Source organism: Macaca mulatta, chromosome X, assembly GCF_049350105.2.
Source record: "Macaca mulatta isolate MMU2019108-1 chromosome X, T2T-MMU8v2.0, whole genome shotgun sequence".
Taxonomy (NCBI): Eukaryota; Metazoa; Chordata; class Mammalia; order Primates; family Cercopithecidae; genus Macaca; species Macaca mulatta.
Genome location: NC_133426.1, coordinates 26,299,363 through 26,320,362, shown reverse-complemented (window position 1 = coordinate 26,320,362; position 21,000 = coordinate 26,299,363).

Genomic DNA, 21,000 nt, shown 5'->3' with positions numbered 1-21,000 from the left:
CTCTCTCCTTTCTCCATCTAGTAAAATCATCTTAATATCTTCAGCTTATATAAAGTGTATGGTATCGTCTCATGTATAGATATGAAAACAAAAGTTAATAAAGTTTAATTTGATTTAATTTACCAATTTAATAGCAATTGACACTAAGTCTACACTGGCATAAAATAACATGTTTGACTTAAACATATTTCTGGATAGAGAAGCTATGGTCAAGGAAATGTTAATTATAATTTATTTATGGATCCCTCTTTCACTTAACTTTGCTCAACATCAGATTTTGTAGTGAACATAAAAAGAATGATGAGGACACTGGTGATTATCTCTCCTTTTGTTAATTGTTAAATAACAATAGGAAAAATTATCAGCTCTTGGGGCTTAGAAAAACTCATTTCAGAAGACATACTCTGAGCCCTATATAACCTGTCTGGAATCCTCTGTTTTGCCTTTAGCTTATCAACCGTGCTAACCCACCTACCTATATTATTCTCTGCTCTTTGTCCATTGTCCTATTTTATCTGTCAAATAGCTACCAAAAAATCAGAATAAATTGTGCTCAGAAATGTGCTACAACTCAAGCATGCCCAAGCATTTCATGTAGTCCAGAACTCCTGGGGAAAAAATCCAAATAAAAGCAAATTGACAACCGTACACGATAATGACAATAGTAATGATACTAACAATAACAATGATAAACAATAAAAAATACTAAAATGAAGGCAGAACATGTTTTTCCTAGTTATAATGTTTTCATTCTTCCCATTTCTATTTTTTCTTGAAGAAAATTCTCTTTGAGTTCTATTTGTACATTTTGGGGATAACATCTTTTCTTATCACGATGAACCAAGCATAATTAGAAAAAGTAAAACCCACATAATGACTTCAAAATAAAGAAGAGAAATTAGAGCTTGTCCTTTTAAGCAATGACTTTATTTTTAAGCACAAATGGCAGGGTGTAAATAAATAATAGTTATGACAAGATGAAACAATGAGTTTAAACAAAGATGGGCACAGCATCCAAATAGAATTTCATCGAAGAAAAATGTAGCTGTAGGTAAATTAATCAACATTTACCTTATTTATTCTAAAGCAATCTTGTATTCTGTTTTTTTCCATCTAGTGCTAGATTTATGCTTTTGTTTCCTATTGGAAAAGATTGACTAAATATTGCCCCAGTGTAATTTTCCTGTAGCATTAATTATAAATGTCTTGCTGGAATAATGTGAAAGCAGAAACTCATTTGGAAAGCTGATCACCTAGACTGCATACTAATAAATTAAAACCAACAGATGAGAACCTAACACCTTTCACACAAATAAGAATATCTTTCTTGGTTCAATTGAGTTCACATATCACAAATCCACAGTCTAGCATTTAATTTCCATAATACATTAATATTAGTAATATGTATTAAATGCATTTAAACTCTGTTACAAACATGCTAGGCCATAGAGTACATCACATCCACATCAAAACTGTTAAATTGTGATTCTATAATTCAGATAAAATGCTCATCTACTTGATGTACAGTATTTAAATCTGAAGTAGAAAAAAGAAGATGGAGAGGATACACACACACATATGCTCACATATATATGAGTGCAAGTAAAACTGGGGAAAACTGAAGATCATCGTATTGTATCACTGTCAGTTTTCTGATTGTGATATTGTGTGGTTGCTTTCAAGACGTTACTTACCATTGGGGGAAACTGGGTGAAGAATGCACAGGCTCTTTCTGTATTTTTTCTTACAACTACATGTGACTGTAAAATTGTCTCAAAATAAAAAATTTACTTAAAATATAGGAGAAAAAAATTATCTTGTATTTGGCAGAGAGAAAAAGGGAGCTTTGGGCAATGGGAGTTAAAGAGAATCAAAAGAGAAGGACTTAAAATCACTGACATAGGGCTGCATTCAAATGTCAAGAATGCTTATTCAAACAAGATAGTTTAGAAGGTCCTATAAAATTTTATTTGACTCCAGCATGAAGTTTCCCTGGCTAAAGTCAACAGCTTCAACAGCTTACATAATTTTACTTTCGGGCCGGGCGCGGTGGCTCACGCCTGTAATCCCAGCACTTTGGGAGGCCGAGGCGGGCGGATCACAAGGTCAGGAGATCGAGACCACGGTGAAACCCCGTCTCTACTAAAAATACAAAAAATGAGCCGGGCGCAGTGGCGGGCGCCTGTAGTCCCAGCTACTCGGGAGGCTGGGGCAGGAGAATGGCGTGAACCCAGGAGGCGGAGCTTGCAGTGAGCCAGGATCACGCCACTGCACTCCAGCTTGGGCGACAGAGCGAGACTCCGTCTCAAAAAAAAAAAAAAAAAAAAAAAATTTACTTTCAGGAATGTTCCCATGGATTTCCTGGTTTTGTTTTGTTTTGTTTTGTTACTTAAGCTGTAGTAAGGTCAGTTCCAACATAAGCTTACCCTAAATCATCCATGTTGCTTTCAATTTCAATGGCCATGACAGGAGGTAGAAATTAGCAATGTATATAATTGAGAAAAATCTGAAAGACTTATCTAATCTGTTGGTTGTATCTTTTCTATCATGTTGATAGTTTTGAAATTTATAATTGTTTAAGAAAATGTATAAAGTTTATACAGATGTACATTGTCTCTAAAATCATCTATGATTTTAATGTAATTTCAGTTAAAGATACCAAGATTATTATGGAAAAGTCTCACCAAGAATAATATTTTTGTTTTTGCAAAAAGGGGAGGCTTATTTTTTAAACATTTCAGATTCATGGGGTATACATGATCCTATCACTGAAGTAGTGAGCATAGTACCCAATAAGTAGTTTTTCAATCCTTGTCCCCATCTCTCTCTCCCTCCTTTTGAAATCCCATGTTTATTGTTCCCATATTTGTGTTTGTGGTGTTCATCTCCCACTTTTTTTTTTTTTTTTTTTTTTGAGACAGAGTTTCACTCTTGTTGCCCAGGCTGGAGTGCAATGGCACAATCTCCGGCTCACAGCAACCTCTGCCTCCTGGGTTCAAGTGATTCTCCTGCCTCAGCCTGCCAAGTAGCTGGGATTACAGGCATGTGCCACCACACCCAGCGAATTTTGTATTTTTAGTAGAGACAGGGTTTCTCCATGTTGGTCAGGGTGGCCTCAAACTCCCGACCTCAGGCGATCCACCTGCCTTGGCCTCCCAAAGTGCTGGTATTACAGGCATGAGTGATCGTGTCTGGCCTTAGCTCCCACTTATAAGTGAGAATATACACTAGTTGGTGTTCTGTTCCTGTGTTAATTCACCTAGGATAATGGCCTGCAGCTCTATTCATGTTGCTGCAAAGGACATAATTCATTATTTTTTGTGGCTGTGTAGTATTCTATGATGTATAAGTGTCATATTTTCTTTATCCAATCCACCACTTATGGGCACTTAAGTTGATTCCATGTCTTTGGTATTGTGAATAGTGTTGCAATAAATATACACATGCAGGTGTCTTTTTGGTAGAATGATTTATTTTCCTTTGGGTATATACCTAGTAATTGGATTGCTGGGTTTAATGGTAGTTCTATTTTTAGTTCCTTGAGAACTCTCCAAGCCACTTTCCACAGGGGCTGAAATAATTTACTGTATTAGTCCATTTTCAAACTGCTGTAAAGAATATCTGAGACTGGGTAATTTATAAGCAAAAGAGGTTTAATTGACTCACAGTTCTGCATGGCTGGGGAGGCCTCAGGAAATTTACAATCATGGCAGAAGGTAAAGATGGCAAAGCAGCCAGCCGGTTCCCACACTTGTTTAATCAAAAATATTTACTAAATATCATATCCCACCAAAGAAATAATATCACACACACAGATAATACACAGAAATGCAAACACACAGAGAACTACAAAAAATGGCAGAAAATGTAATAAAATGACTTCTTGGTATCAAGTAGAAAATCAAATGTTTGTAGATTTTGGTTGTTAACTGAATGTGTGTGTTTCATATGAAAGCAAACATGAGAACTTAAGTATACATGCAAACCAGACCTAAAATTTTGTTCCATTTTTCTAACAATACTAGGAATCCTAATATTACATATTGACTAATGGTACTTACTGTTTTGCTTCCTTTCATGTTTCTTTCACCCAAAATACCCCTATTTAGCCCCTGGCTTAAAGGCTGATACCTGAGACACTGGGTAAGAAGAGCCTGATGTCTTCCAGCCTGTGCACAAAAACCCTGATGCCTTGTACCTCCTGATACTCGGTTGTTCTCATCTCTACAGGATGGATCTATGAAAGAAATAAAAATCTGAAACTTTCAGAAGGAAATTTTCTTTCCTCTGAATATACACACACATACAAACACACACTATACACTATACAAAACAAATATATTCTACTACAAGTATACTATACAAGTATAGTGTACAAGTATACTATATATTACACAAACTGTGTTTGTATAGTATATGTACACTACACAAACACAAATACACACATATCTTCTTTATATGTTTATATATAATTATTTATAAGTACATTCTATAATACATAATAGTATCTGTTGTATCTTCTTGATATATTTAAAAGTATTCATTTGCAAAAGTTATATGTAACTTATGGAAAGACTAGAAATAGAATAGCAATGAAAAAAGTCTAATGAAAGTAAGGAATGTAGTAAACTAAAATGATACAGTGGAAGGCCAAAAATAGAGGAAAAACAATAATGTGTTTTTTATTATAAATAAATAAGAAATATGGGGGGCAGAAATAACAATAAGCATGTAGATAAATAAAAGAATAACAGTATTATCAGACTGTTTTGCTTTCTTTCATGTTCCTTTCACCCAAAATATCCTTACTGAGACCCTGGGTTAAAGAATGAGGTCTGGGAATTAGATAGGAAGAACTTGATAGCTTGCCCAGATGCCTTAATAAAGTGAATTAATAGTCAGACCTTAATATTTGATAAAATAATAATAAAAACTTTTAACACACCGTTTAAAAATTTTTTTAAAGTAAATGGATGTTTTTTATTTGCTCTCTTTTATTAAATATAGATGATCTAATTCTATAGAATCCATGATTAACTTTTATTTTTCCCTCCGGTTGCTGCTCACAGAATCTTTCAGAAAGTGGCTTTTTCTGGCCTTCTCATTTCTATTGCACTTCCCCTCAATTTATTTCCCATGCTTTATCTTTAGGATCTCAATAGCACTTGGCTATTGCGTGTTTATTAATTTGTATATTCTTTGTCTTTCCTACTGGTTTGCAGTCTCCAGGATGCAGTGCTTAATCTGGCTCCTGGAGAGGGAGGGATGGCAGCTCTCTTCTGAGAAACAAAAAAAGCAGGCAATAAAATCATTCTAAGTCCTCTCTAATCCAGTGATTAATCTCCACAGGAGGTCCCATGCACTTTATTTAGCCTTTGTTGAGGGATTTTTAAGTGCCAATATCCCATTCCTACCTCCAAGCTAAAATAAAAAGGATCCAGATTTAGGGTACCAGATTCTCTTCTAGAAGCTGTCTAGACTATACATTTAAGTTTATGTGTAGAGTACCTTTTGCCTTCAAATGGGATGGAGGCATCCCTGCTATGGTATAAGGGGGTAGGAACCTCTGCTTGGTACAAAGTCAGGGAAGGCAGACCTGTGTATCCTTCACAGACAATTTTTCCTATCACTCAATTTGTACCCTTCATCCAAGCCTTGCTGTATGAATCCCCTTCCACGATTGGCAATTTCTGTGGACTCTGAACCTTTGTGCTCCCCAGAAATGCTTATTAATTAATATGATCCCATATGCTTCCTCCCCTCCAGAAATTTATCAGATCCCTATTTTCCTTCCCATTTGTCACTTTTATAAATCTATAACAATTTTTAGCTTTTTCGAAGTATATTTTATATAAAAAATACACTAAAATATGTTAAGAGGACAGATTTTATGTTGTGTTCTTACACAGACACACACACACACACACACCCCTCATGCTGCTAATAAAGACATACCTGAGACTGGGTAATTTATAAAGAAAAAGAAATTTAATAGACACACAGTTTCACATGGCTGGGGAGGCCTCACAATCATGGCAGAAAGTGAAGGAGGAACAAAGACACATCTTACATGGTGGCAGGCAAGTGCATTTGCAGGGCACTCCCATTTATAAAACGATCAGATCTCATGAGACTTGTTCACTGTCATGAGAACAGCATGGAAAAAACCCACCCCCATGATTCGATTACCTCCCACTGGGTCCCTCCCATGACACATAGGGATTATTACAATTCAAGGTGAGATTTGGGTGGGGACACACAGCCAAACCATATTATTCCAACCCTGGCCTTTCCCAAATCTCATGTCCTCACATTTCAAAACCAGACACACCTTCCCAACAGTCCCCCAAAGTCTTAACTCATTTCAGCATTAACTCAAAAATCCACAAGCCAAAGTGTCATCTGAGATAAGACAAGTCCCTTCTGCCTATGAACCTGTAAAGTCAAAAGCAAGTTAGTTACTTCCTAGATACAGTGGGAGTACAGGCATTGGGTAAATACACCAGTTACAAATGGGAGAAAATGGCCAAAATGAAGGCATTACCAGGTCCATGCAAGTACAAAATCCAATAGGGCAGTCATTAAACCTTAAAGTTACAAAATGATCTCCTTTAACTCCATGTCTTATATCCAAGTCATACTGATGGAAGAGGTGGGCTCCCATGGCCTTGGGAAGCTCTGCCCTGTGGCTTTGCAGGGTACAGCCTCCCTCCTGGCTGCTTTCATGGGCTGGCATTGAGTGGCTGTGGCTTTTCCAGGTGCATGGTGCAAGCTGTCCATGGATCTACCATTCTGGGGTCTGGAAGATGGTGGCCCTCTTCCCACAGTTCCACTAGGCAGTGCACCGGTGGGGGCTCTGTGTGGGGGGCTTCAACCCCACATTTCCCTTCTGTACTGCCCTAGCAGAGGTTCTCCATGAGGGCCCTGCCCTGGCAGCAACATTCAACCTGAACATCCAGGCATTTTCAAACATCTCCTGAGATCTAGGTAGAGGTTCCCAAACCCCAGTTCTTGACTTCTGTGCACCTACAGACTCAACACCATGTGGAAGCCGCCAAGGCTTGGGGCTTGCACCCTCTGAAGCTACAGCCCGAGGTGTACCTGGCCCCATTTAGCCATGGCTGGAACTGCTGGGATGCAGGGCACCAAGCCCCTAGGCTGCACACAACAAGGAAGTCCTGGAATCAGCCCAGGAAACTTTCCAGAAAATGGGTTTTTCTTTTCTATTGCATCTTTAGGTTCCCAATTTTCTTATGCTCTGCTTTCTCTTGAATGCTTTGCCACTTAGAAATTTCTTCCCCCAGATACCCTAAATCATATCTCTTAAGTTCAAAGTTCCACACATCTCTGGGATAGGGGCAAAGTGCCACCAGTCTCTGCATAGCAAGAGTGACCTTTACTCCAGTTTCCAACAAGTTCCTCATCTCCATCTGAGACCAACTCAGTCTGGACCTTATCGTCCATATCACTGTCAGCATTTTGGTCAAAGCCATTCAACAAGTCTCTAAGAAGTTCCAAACTTTCCCAAATCTTCCTGTTTTCTTCTGAGCCCTCCAAGTCTCTAGGAAGTCCCAAAGTTTCTCACATTTTCCTATCTTCTTCTGAGTTCTCCAAACTGTTTCAACCTCTGCCTATTACCCAGTTCCAAAGTTACTTCCACATTTATAGCAGCAACCCGCTAACTAGTATCAATTTACTGTATTAGTCTGTTCTCATGCTGCTATTAAAGACATACCCAAAGCTGGGTAATTTGTAAAGAAAAAGAGGTTTAATGGACTCACAGTTTCACATGGCTGGGGAGGCGTCACAATCATGGTAGAAAGTGCAGGAGGAGCAAAGGCACATCTTACATGGTGACAGGCAAGAACATGTGCAGGACACTCCCCTTTATAAAACCATCAGATTTCATGAGACCGATTTACTATCACAAGAACATCACAGGAAAAGACTACCCCCATGATTCAGTTACCTCCCACGGGGTCCCTCCCATGACACATGGGGAATATTACAATTCAACATGAAATTTGGGTAGGGACACACAGCCAAATCATATCACACACACATGCACATACCACAAGAGAACACAAGAAAATTTCAGAATCTACAACTTATGAATATCTTCTATCTGTATGTATTTTCTGTCATTTTTTGTAATGTCTACTGTACCAGGTTGTGTACTTTGTTTTTTTGTTTTGTTTAGTTTTGACAAGGAGGTGAAGCAAATGCATGCAATTGTCCACCATCTTAAATAGAAAGTCTCTTGCAGTAAAAAAAGGTTCTTCTTATTTATAAATATATACTTGATACTTTTGCACATCTTTGGTTTCTCTCATTTTACCCTCGAGTAGACTGGCAAAGAATGCATTCTACTACTAATTCAAAATTCATCTTATGGTTTCCTGCTTCTGTCTTTGTTAATTTCGTTTCTGAGATTCTTTTGTATATCTGAAATATTTTTTATTAATTTTTAGAGTTAAATGCATTATTAAATTATTACCATTTTACTGTTCAATAATGAAAACATTTAGATACATTAAGTATTATTTAAAGTTTATTATACATGTAGCTCTATGACATTACTTCAGACATGTAACACTGTCATTGTCTTTACTCACCAAGGAGTCTTAACATTTTACATTTTTCCTAATTTTCCAAAGTATTATTTGGTTACTTCTTTCAGACTGTTTTTCTTCAAAGTATATGATGGCTTAATTCAATTTGTTACTATTGAATTTTATTCTTGTACACTATGAACATTTTCCCTGGGAAATTACATTTTTTATCATATTTAGTGAACATATTTTCAACATATATCTAAACTTAATTCTATTTATGAATGGTTTTAAAACCAGCCAAACTTTCTTTTAAAATTCACTTTCTTTTTTATTGTTTTTATACTGACTTATCTCTTAGAAATGGTTTTGTTTTTCTCAAGAGAAATTTATGATGGTATTATGTTTTCTGGTCTTTTTCCTAACTGAGATTATAAAACTTTTATGAGTTTTAATTTTGTGGTCACGTTCTCCCCTCAAACATGATAGAAGTCAGAGATGGAGACATGAAATTGGAAGTCATCATGATGAGACCATGTGTGCAGTTGAAATTTTATGTAAAGGGTAAGTACTGAGAGACTAGAATAAGGCTAAAAGATGAAACCATAAGAAACAACTTTTAAAAAGTTGAAAGAAGAGCATGATCCTTGGAAGGTATAGAGGGGTAAAAGTGATCAAAGAACAAAGAGGAGACTAAAGATTTAAAAAAATATCTGGTCAGCAATGTCAATATCTGTTGAAAAGTCAAGAAAGGTAAAGACAGAAAAGGCTTCACGGAAGCTAAAAATTGGGAGGCCTGTGGCTACTATAGCAAGATCAATAAAAGTAGAGCAAGAATAAAGTCAGATCGCAGGGTATGAAGAGATGAATGTGAATCAAGGTAGAATATATTGCGATTTCAAGAAATAAGTCTGTATTATGAAACAAATGTTTCGGAAAGGTAAATAGATCTGCTCAAGAGAGCAATTATATTTGTTGTTCTTAGGGTTCTGTTGGGTTTGGTTGGTTTTAAGACAAGAAAGTTTTGAGCACAAATCCTTTCCTGAGACCTCAGGAAAAAAGCCAGGAAGAGGATCAGGTTGAAGAAATGTGGAGATGGTTACTTTGAGATTTTTGAAGAGGTGAGAGCAAGAGTATAGCTATTGATTAGTAGCAATACCTTAAGAAAGGAGAAGAAAATCCCCTTCTCTTAGATGGCTGGGGTACATTTTACAATGGTTGCAAATGCAGATAGTTTGGGTGGAGAAATGACTGGTAAATTCAAGTCTGAAAAACTCAGGTTTCTGCATAAGGTACAAAGGTGAATTATCTGATAAAGACAGAGGCATAAGTGAGGTTTAGAATTAACATTTTTGGAAATTATAATAGCAAAAAGCATACAGTATATTTCTGAATGGCTCTGAAACATCACTTGACATTAGAGATTGCAAATTTCTTAGAGGCACCAGGACACACCAATTGCTTTTCTTCAGTAAAGCTGAGGAATCCAAGAGTAGTAACAGAGAAAGCAGGATTCTGAATTTATCTGAAATTAGTGTTTGCAAGGTATATATAGGTGTTAGACAAAGAGATAACGGTGTTGATGATGCTAGTAAGATGTGGTTTATCATTCACCATGGAATCTGAACCTACAAAAGAATGATATGAAGCCAGAAGCTGGGTGATAGATTAATGTAATGAGTTAATAGACTAGACACAACAGAGAAAAAAAAGTAAGTACGGTGAGATTAAACTATGAGAAAACTAGAGGAATAAGGAATTACAGGCAAAGGCTGTACATTATGCCAGTTCTTCTCAAACTTAATGAGCATATGAATTACATGGGGATCAAGTTAAAATGCAGATTCCAATTCACTAGATGGGGGATTGAGCAGAAGTATTTGCAATTCTAGCAAGCTCCCAGGTGATGGTCTGGTTCCATGGACCACATTTTGAATAGCCAGAATCTAAGTGATCTATTCATGTCAGACTTTTGAATTCATGATTAATAAAAAGTAATTGGTTTGATAGTTCTTGAACTCAGTATTTTCTGTAAGCATATACTATAAGTAATTCATTTTGATCCTTCTGGAAAGTAATAGACAACTGGAAATTTTTCCTTTTGTAACATCTTTATTGAGAAATAATTCATTAATGTGTCATAAAATTAACCAATTAACAGGCATAATTTGATGGCTTTTGGTAAATTTAGAGTTGCACAATTATCCCCATAAGTTTCAAGTATTTTTATCACTCACAAAAGAAATTCTATATATAAGCAATCACTCTTCATCCCATTCCCCTTAACTCCAAATCCTCCAACCCTTGAGAACTATACTTCATATACATATATAACTTCATATATAGGAAGTACAGTTTGCTTATTTTGTTTTACCCTTTGAAGAACTGCCAGACTGTTTTCCAAAGATGCTGTACCACTTTACATTCCCACCAGCCATGTACAGGGCTCTATATCCTCTCTACCACACGATATTGTCAGTCTTTTTGGTTATGGCCATCCTAATGGTTGTGAAGTGGTATCTCATTTTTGTTTGATGTGCATTTCCCTAATGACCAATGGCACTTACTGTCTTTTCATGTTCTTATTGGTCATTCTGTATATATTGTTTGCAAAAACATCTATTGAAATCTTTTGCCCTTTTTAATATTTTCTGTCCATTTATTATTGAGTTGTGAGCATTCTTTATATATTCTGGATACAGATCCTTATCACAGATAACATTTGCAAATATTTTCTCCCATACTTTGGGTTATCTTTTGACTTTCTTGGTGGTATTCTTTGAAGCACAACAGTTTTAAAATTTTGATGAACTCCAATTTATTCCTTTTTCATTGCTGGTGCTTTTGGTGTCATAACTAAGAAACAATTGCTTAAACCAAGGTTACAAAGTTTTCTCACATATTTTCTAAGGATTTTATTACATTTATACCTATAATCCATTTTGAGTTAATTTTTGTGTATGGTCTGAGGTAAGAACCCAACTTCATTTGTTCGCATGTTGATATCTAGTTGTCTTTGCACCATTTGTTGAAGAGATTGTTTTTTCTCTAGTGAATGGTCTTGGCACTCCTGTAGAAAATCAGGTGGCCATATATGTATGAATTTATTTCTGACCTCAATTCTATTCCATTTATCTATTTGTTTGTCTGTCCTTATGCCAATACTACATTGCTTTGATTACTGTAGCTCTGCAGTAAGTTTTGAAATGGAGGAGTGTGAGTCCTCCAACTTCTTTTGCATGATTGTTCTGGGTATTCAGGGACCTTGGCATTTCCACATGAATTTTATAATCAAGTCTTCAGTGTTTACAAAAAAAGCCTGCTGAGATTTTGATGGAGATTGTGTTGAAACCATAGATCAATCTGGGAAACATTTTCATATTTAAAAAATTTACCTCTTAGGCCGGGTGCGGTGGCTCAAGCCTGTAATCCCAGCACTTTGGGAGGCCGAGACGGGCGGATCACGAGGTCAGGAGATCGAGACCATCCTGGCTAACACAGTGAAACCCCGTCTCTACTAAAAAAATACAAAAAAACTAGCCGGGCGAGGTGGCGGGCACCTGTAGTCCCAGCTACTCGGGAGGCTGAGGCAGGAGAATGGCGTGAACCCGGGAGGCGGAGCTTGCAGTGAGCTGAGATCCGGCCACTGCACTCCAGTCTGGGTGACAGAGCAAGACTCCGTCTCAAAAAAAAAAAAAAAAAAAATTTACCTCTTATGATCCATGTGCATGAAATTTTTTCAATTTGTTTAGATCTTTAATTTCTTTCAACAACTTTTTTAAAAAAGTTTTAAGTGTACCAGTCTTGCACTACTTTTTAAAATCTTTTCTAAGCATTCAATTCTCTTTGATGTTATATAAAAGTGTTTCTTTAATTTCAGTTTGGGATTAATTGCTAGTATACAGAAATACAATTTTTTTTTTTTTTTTTTTTTTTTTGAGACAGAGTCTCGCTCTGTCGCCCAGGCTGGAGTGCAGTGGCCGGATCTCAGCTCACTGCAAGCTCCACCTCCCAGGTTTACGCCATTCTCCTGCCTCAGCCTCCCGAGTAGCTGGGACTACAGGCGCCCGCCACCTCGCCCGGCTAGTTTTTTGTATTTTTTAGTAAAGACGGGGTTTCACCGTGTTAGCCAGGATGGTCTCGATCTCCTGACCTCCTGATCCGCCCGTCTCGGCCTCCCAAAGTGCTGGGATTACAGGCTTGAGCCACCGCGCCTGGCCCAGAAATACAATTTATGTTTTACATGAATCTCACAACATTGCTGAACTCATTTATAAATTTTACTAGTTTTTAGTGAATTCCTTAAAATTTATTTTGACCTTTTTTTTTCAGAGGTAACTTTTGATGGGTCTGGAGAAAATGAAGAAAGGTCACAGTCTTGGCCCAGAAGCATTTCTCAATATAAGAATATGATGCTGCCTCTAGAGTTAGTGGTGAACGACTTGCTTCCTCCAGAGAGGTATTTGGGTGTTTACATCTGACGATCTGAGAGATATGGAAATAATCAGTATCACTTAATGCTTTCTAAATGCAGCATTTTTTTTTCAGTGTCATAACCTTTGAAGGGAGTCACTGATGTGGAAAAACAGTAAAGCTTATTTGGAGTGAGAATGTCAAAAATTGTTGGATATTGAAATCCAAATGTGACTTTCTATCAGTAAGAATGCATTCATTCTGATAGTGACCTGGTCTGTATTTCGTGCTTTCCTACACATTGTAGGAAAGAGTAGATGAATTGGACATATTTAGGATATAATTCTATTAAAGAACAAGCTCCCTTGAGCACAGAGATGCATAATTAGTTTTTGGATCTTCACAGCATCTATTTCTGATTTTCATATATTTCAGTCATCAAGAGTGCCTATTGACTGAATCAAATAAAAAGTTATCATGCACCTTAATTTAAGTACTGATGATTTTTTTTTTTTTTTTTTTTTTACTTCAAGCATTTTCTTTTTTAAAAAAAAAAAACTTTTATTTTGGGTTCAGAGGTACATGTGCAAGTTTGTTATATAGGTAAACTTGTGTCATGGGAGTTTGTTGTACAGATTGTTTCAAGACCCAGGTACTAAGCCTAGTACCCATTAGTTATTTTTTTCTGATCCTCTCCCTCCTCCCACCCTTCACCTTCAGGTAGGCCCCAGTGTCTATTGTCTCCCTCTTTCTATCCATGTCTTCTCATCATTTAGCTCTGACTTACAAGTGAGAACATGTGGTATTTGATTGTCTGTTCTTGCATTAGTTTGCTAAGGATAATGGCCTCCAGCTCCATCTATGTTCCTGCAAAAGGCATGATCTCGTTCCTTTTTATGGTTACATAGTGATCCATGGTGTCTATGTATCACATTTTCTTTATCCAGTCTTCCATTGATGGGCATTTAGGTTGATTCTATGTCTTTGCTATTGTAAATACTGCGGCAATGAACATACGTGTGCATGTCTTTATGATAGAACAATTTATATTCCTTTGGGCATATACCCAGTAATGGGATTGCTGGGTTGAGTGGTAGTTCTGTTTTTAGCTCTTTGAGGAATTGCCACACTGCTTTCCACAATGGTTGAACTAATTTACAATCCCACCAACAGTATATAAGTGTTCTCCTTTCTTTGCAACCTTGCCAGCAACTGTTATTTTTTGACTTTTTAATAATAGCCATTCTGACTGGTATGAGATAGTCTCATTGTAGATTTGATTTGCATTTCTCTAATGATCGTGATATCGAGCTTTTTTGCATATGCTTGTGGCTGCATGTATGTCTTCTTATCAACAGTGTCTACTCATGTCCTTTGCCCACTTTTTAATTGGGTAGTTTATTTTCTTGTAAATTTGTTTAAGTTCCTTACAGATGCTAGATATTAGACCTTCGTCAGATGCATGGTTTGCAAATATTTCCCCCATTCTGTACATTGTCTGTTCACTTGTTGACAGTTTGTTTTGTGTGCAGAAGCTCTTTTGTTTAATTAGATCCCATTTGTGAGTTTTTGCTTTTCTTGCAATTGCTTTTGCCATCTTCATCATGAAATCGTTGGCTGTTCCTATGTCCAGAAGGCTATTGTGTCAGTTATCTTCCAGAGTTTTACAGTTTGGTGTTTTACATTTAAGTCTTTAATACACTGATGATTTTTCTTAATAATAAAATTGCTTTGGACTTTTACACATATACACAGTCTTTTTATTAGACATTTTAACTCATATTTATTCAACTGACAAACAAGAATTACATATATTCATCCTGTACAACATGTAATTTTGAAATATGTATACATTGTGGAATGGCTAAATCAAGCTAATTAACATATGTATTTCTTTACATACTTTTTTTTATGAGAACCCTTAAAATCTACTCTTTTACTGGTTTTCAGTAATATAATACATTGTTATTTATTATAGTCATCATATTGTACAATAAAACTCTTGAACTTATTTCTACTATCTACCTAAAATTTTGAATCTCTTGACAAACATCTCCCCAGTGTGATCCCTAGCCACTGGTTTAAGTACATTTTACTCTCTGTTTCCACTGAAATCAGCTTTTATAGATTCCACATGTAGTATTTGTCTTTCTGTGCCTGGCTTATTGGAATTAACGTAATGTCCCCCAGGTTTATTCATGTTATCACAAATGACAGAATTTTCTTATTTTCTAAGGCCTAATAGTATTCCACTGTGTATATATACCATATACCCTCAATGATCTGAGCATGGGAAGTCGAGGCTGCAGTGAGCGGAGATCGAGCCACTGCACTACAGCCTGGGTGACAGAGTGAGACCCAGTCTCACAAAATAAATAAATAATTAATTTGATTAAATAGCATTTTATACTAGTGTTGACAACCATGTTCACATACATATGTAAAGAAATATTTTAGCCATTCAAGTATTTAATTCATTGTAATTTGTATACAAAAATAAACTAATGATCCACTGTCATATATTATTTTAATGGCCTATTAGCTGACAACTTCATTAGATTCACCTTAAACTTCCTGGAAAGCAATGAAGTGGAAACCACTTGCCTCACAAGACAATTTGTTATCCAATAATTACAGTCATTAACTTTCTCCAAACCAATATAATTATAGGAAATTGTCCCTTTGTTCCATATCCTGGAGGCTTTTTCCACCTGGGGCAATGTTTTGGAATAGGGTGGAGATATTCTTTCTTTTACATGGGTGGAAGGGAGTTGTGAAAGGAAAGGAGGGAAAGAGGAACCAGCATCTCCATCAGATGTGTGCCCTTCATAGGTAGATTCATTTTCAGAAAAGCTATGGAAGTTTAAGATCTAGAAATCAAGATTTTGTGCAATGCATTTATTTCTATTGTAGGGAAGTCTTTGCCAGAGCCAAGGTTACACATATTCTATATTGAAGACTTCTGACTTAAGTCAAAATGACATTCATTGTTTATTTGACCAGAAGTCCTAAGATTAGGAGTTTCTGGGTTGGTTATGTGGTTTTACAGTGTCTTCTGGTACCCACAGTCTTTCCACCCTTCACTAATAGTATTTTGATGGCTAAGGTAGTTCCAAGCACCATAGTCTTAAGTGGTGACAAAAAAAAAGCGGAGAATAAGGAAAGAAGGATTCCACCTTTTTAGGGAGAAAAATCATTCCCAGAGGCTTCAAGCAGATTTTCTATTTACCATACAAGATGAAGTTATCATACTCAAATTAAGATCAATCAAAGGCAAAGGAAATAGTATTCTTGTAAATATAACAGACCAATTGTGATCTAGCCCCTGATTATCTGGGGCTAGAGATGTTGCCACCTCATGTCCCCACCAACTTAGAATTTTTAAGCAAATAATTACGATGTAGTCGCAGAATTGTCAGCGCTTTGGGCATATCCCCTATAATTATTTTATCATTTTTGTGTCCTTTATCATTTTTATGTATACCACATGCTTATGTGCTTTCACGCCCAATCACCAGTACCTGTGTCTTTTTGTTTTGAGAACTGTCCTCAAACTGGCAGAACCTGCTTTGCTCATATGCATGAATAGCCAGAAGTGCCTAAGAATTTATTGTTTCCTTCTCTATACCCTGCCAGGAGAGGTTTAATCAATCACTGACTGGTATGGGGAGTATTAATATTCCAGCCCCTTGTGCCATGATGGAGACAGCTGTCAACTGTGATCCACATTATCATTAAAGCCAAAGTCACCCTCCATGGGCCTTTGCTTGATATTGCACCCTTGCTTAAGCCCCTCCTCATACTGGCCCCTCTTTCCCACTCTCCTAACATTTTTTTCCCAGGTATAGTTTCTAGCAAATAACTTTTACGTGAGTCCTTGCCTCAGGATCTGCTTCTGTAATATACTGCCTAATACAAAAGAGTGGGCTCTTGTCAAGTAATCAGTGTTTTCTGGATAGCCCAGAACTGAGGATCTTGCAATAGAGAGACCTGGGAAAAGAGCATATAAATAGTTCACTGCTTGCAAAATAGAGCCTACCAATGAGTCTTCAGGCAGCAAATAAATGTCAGCTTACTTTCTTAACATGTATAACTTTTAGACAAATTCATTCCCTAAAGATTCCTCAGTTTGGAATGGATAATTGTTAAAATAAATTCCAAACCTATAGTGCTATGGTTTATGAAATATAGCTGATATAATTTTATTGCATAACTCCCTGAGCTGGTTAAATGAGAGATTTTAAAATTGAGGCATTTATGAAAGTAGAACTTTGCATATTTAGACTATAAAAAATACATTAGAATTACTTTGTAGTTCCCCAGTAGGACTTAGAGTAGAAGAATTATCTTTCCATGTTATACAAACTATGTCCCTAAAATGATAAGATCGATTCTCCAACTACATGTGAAAATCAGTTTTATTATTTAAAATCTGTCTTATTACTTGATAGTAACATTTTATACAAGAGAATCTCTATGTACATTGGAACATCCAGTGGAAATGTTTACATTTAAAATATATTAAAATAACTTTTTAAATTATTTTAGTTAGAAAGAGTCAATTAATAGGTAAAACTAGCTAGCTAGCTAAATGGGAGAGACAGAGAGAGAGAGAAAGAGCACTCATGAATTGCTGATGAACAAAAAATCCCTGCATTTTACAGCATACATGTAGCACAAATGTTGACTATGCCAACATAGAAAATTGGTGAATGGAATGGTAACCGATAAAATTATCTTTATAAATTCATTTGTTCACTCTATGCAATGCACTGAATTTAATTTAATCTTAAATTCTTTTAATTTAAGACTCATAATAGCTCCCTATAAATTAAATGTAATTATTCCCATTTTGTATATGGACAAAATGAGATTCAACGAGATTAAGGTACTTTTCCAAAGACATACAACAAACCAGCTGAGATATAAACACAGGTCTGTATAAACCATAAGTATATGATACTATGCCATTGTTTCTGTGTCGTTTTATGAGAAAAGAAATTTATCTTTTTGGGGGGAATCACCTTGTATTGTTCTGCTGATGTTATGTTAGGGAAAGCATGGTGTACTTTCACTCCCGTCTATAGATGTAATCTGTAAGAACATGAATTGGGAAATAAGGAAAGAAACCAGACTAGCAGTGATGGATCCAGGAAAAAAAATTCATAATTGCTCTTACCAAAGCAGTTCATGACCTCTCAGGGTGTTCGTCACATTTGTGTTAGTTTCCATGTGTTCGGGAACATGGAAGAAAAGTCAGAGACTAATTCCCCATACAAGGTAATAAGCCACAGGATGGAGATTCTTCCAGACTCCAGCTGGTAAATCAAAACCATTACCTGAATTTCACAGAGCCAGAGTACAAAATTGTTACCTCTAAGGAAGAGAGACTTGGTTAAATGTGTGCAACTTTTTTATCAAGGAATGAGTCTTTTTCCCTTTGTGCTGCTATAACAAAATACCATAGACTGGGTAGTTTCTAAATAAAATTTATTTCCCACAGTTTTAAAGACTGAGAAGTCCAACATCAAGGCACCAGCAGTTTTGGCATCTGGCCCGTTCCTCATACAGTGCCTTCTCCCTGCATCCTCACATGGTGAAAAGGGCTAGTTATCATACCAGGGTCTCTTTTATAAAGGCATTAATCCCATTCATAAGGGCGCCATCGCCATAAATCAATCACTTCTCAAAAGGCTGCGCTTCTTAATACTGTCTCATTGGGGATTTGTTTTCAACATATCAATTTTAGAAGCACACATCCTGACAAGAGTATGTCATAGTGACATTACTTCCAGTGCTAAGTTACAAAGAAAAAGTGAGATATTCATTATCCACGAGAAAAAAGAAAGAAATGGCAAGTTGTAGAAGTAATGTATTGATATAAGAAAGAAAATATTTCATGCTACATTATCTATATTTTCATAATAAAGTAGCAAACTTAAAAACTGTACCTCACTTAAACATTCTTAAAATTCCTTTGCTAATTTTGTATTAGGAATTTTTCACTTGCTATGTTTTATCCTTTGGCCTCAGAATCCAGCCATAATCCTAGAATTTGTCCTTCCTTGTCTGTGTCTTTTTTCCCCTTGGCTACTCTGGGGTTCTTAATAGGTGACTAATCAGAGTCAAAATGTCCCCAGCTTCTTCTCTTAACAATTTCATGGATATATGATTTACACTGTACAAAATTCACTCATTGTAAGCATACAATTTAATGATTTGTAGTAAATTTATGGACTCATGCAACACACAACCCAGTTTCAGAGCATTTACATCACCCTCCAGAAAATCCCTCATGTTCATGTATAGCCAACTCCCATTTCAATCGCTAGCACCAGATAACTACTAATTTGCTTTCCATCCCTATATATTTGCCTTTTATGGTCATTTCTTATGGTGGATTTATATGATGGATAGTCTTTTGAATATGTTTTATTTCACTTGGCAAATTATTTTTGAGATTCTTCCATGTTGTAGCATGCATTAGTGCTCTGTAACTTTTGACTGATAGTGTTCCATTGTATAGAATGTCACATGTTGTTTACCCATTCACCAATCAATGAGCATTTGGATTATTTCCAGTTTGCAGCCATTATTGTCAGAGACATGTGAACCAGAGCAACTCCATCTTGAATAGGAAGAGGTAAAATGAAGCTGAAACCTACTGGGCTGCATTCCCAGAGGGTTAAGGCATTCAAAGTCACAGGATGAGATAGGAGGTCTGCACAAAATACAGGTCATAAAGACCTTGCTGATAAAACAGGTTGTAGTATAGAAGTCAGCTAAAACCCACCAAAATCAAGATGATGATGAGAGTGACCTCTGGTCGTCCTCACTGCTACACTCTCATTAGTGCCATGACAGTTTACAAATGCCATGGCAACTTCTGGAAGCTACCCTATATGGTCTAAAAGGAGAGGCATGAATAATCCACCCCTTGTTTAGCATGTAATCAAGAAATAACCATAAAAATGGGCAGTCGGCAACCCTCAGAGCTGCTCTGTCTATGGACTAGCTATTCTTTTATTCCTTTACTTTCCTAATAAACTTGCTTTCACTTTACTGCACAGACTCGCCCTGCATTCTTTCTTGTGCAAGATCCAAGAACCCTCTCTTGGGGTCTGGATCCAGACCCCTTTCCTGTAACACCTTTCTGGAGACCACAGAAGGGACTATAGAAAGAGATAGATAGAAAGACTATCTCTCATAAAATCCATCACAAGAAATTACCATAAAAGGCAAATATATAGGGATGGAAAGCAAATTAGTAATTATCTGGAGCTAGTGATTGAAATGGGAGTTGACTATACATGAACATGAGGGATTTTCTGGAGGGTGATGTAAATGCTCTGAAACTGGGTTGTGTGTTGCACGAGTCCATAAATTTACTACAAATCATTAAATTGTATGCTTACAATGAGTGAATTTTGTACAATGTAAATCATATATCAATGAAATTGTTAAGGGAAGAAGCTGGGGACATTTTGACTCTGATTAGTCACCTGATTAGTCATAATGCAGAAACCTCTGACCCAAAGGCTAACTTTGGGTAAGTGGTGGGGTCTTGTAGCATCTTTCTGGCAACCATGTAATCGACTATAGTGTGGAAACCCCTGACCCAAAAGCTAACTTTGGGTAAGTGATGGGGTCTGGTAAGATCTTTTTGGTGAACACTGAAGGGACGATACTGAGGAACTCACCCACATCCAAAGGAAATAGACTGCAGCACTGATTGGACGACTTTGAGTAAGTGGTGGGGTAATCGAGTAAAGAATGGGATTGAGTTAGAGGCCCAACTTAGGGGAGTTAGAGTCTCTCCTAAGACAGAGAGGGTTAAAGCCTCCTCTCAATAAAGAGCAAGGATGCTTGACTGAACTTGGGTTATAGGCCTGACTTAGGAGGGCTAGAGTCCCTTCTAAGAGTTAGGGATTTAGAGGGCTTAGGGGCTCCTCTCAGTAAAGTCCCTCTTAGTAAATTCCCTCTTGGTTAAGAATGGGTTTGGCACTACAGGATGTTAACTGCTATTCTCCTTCAA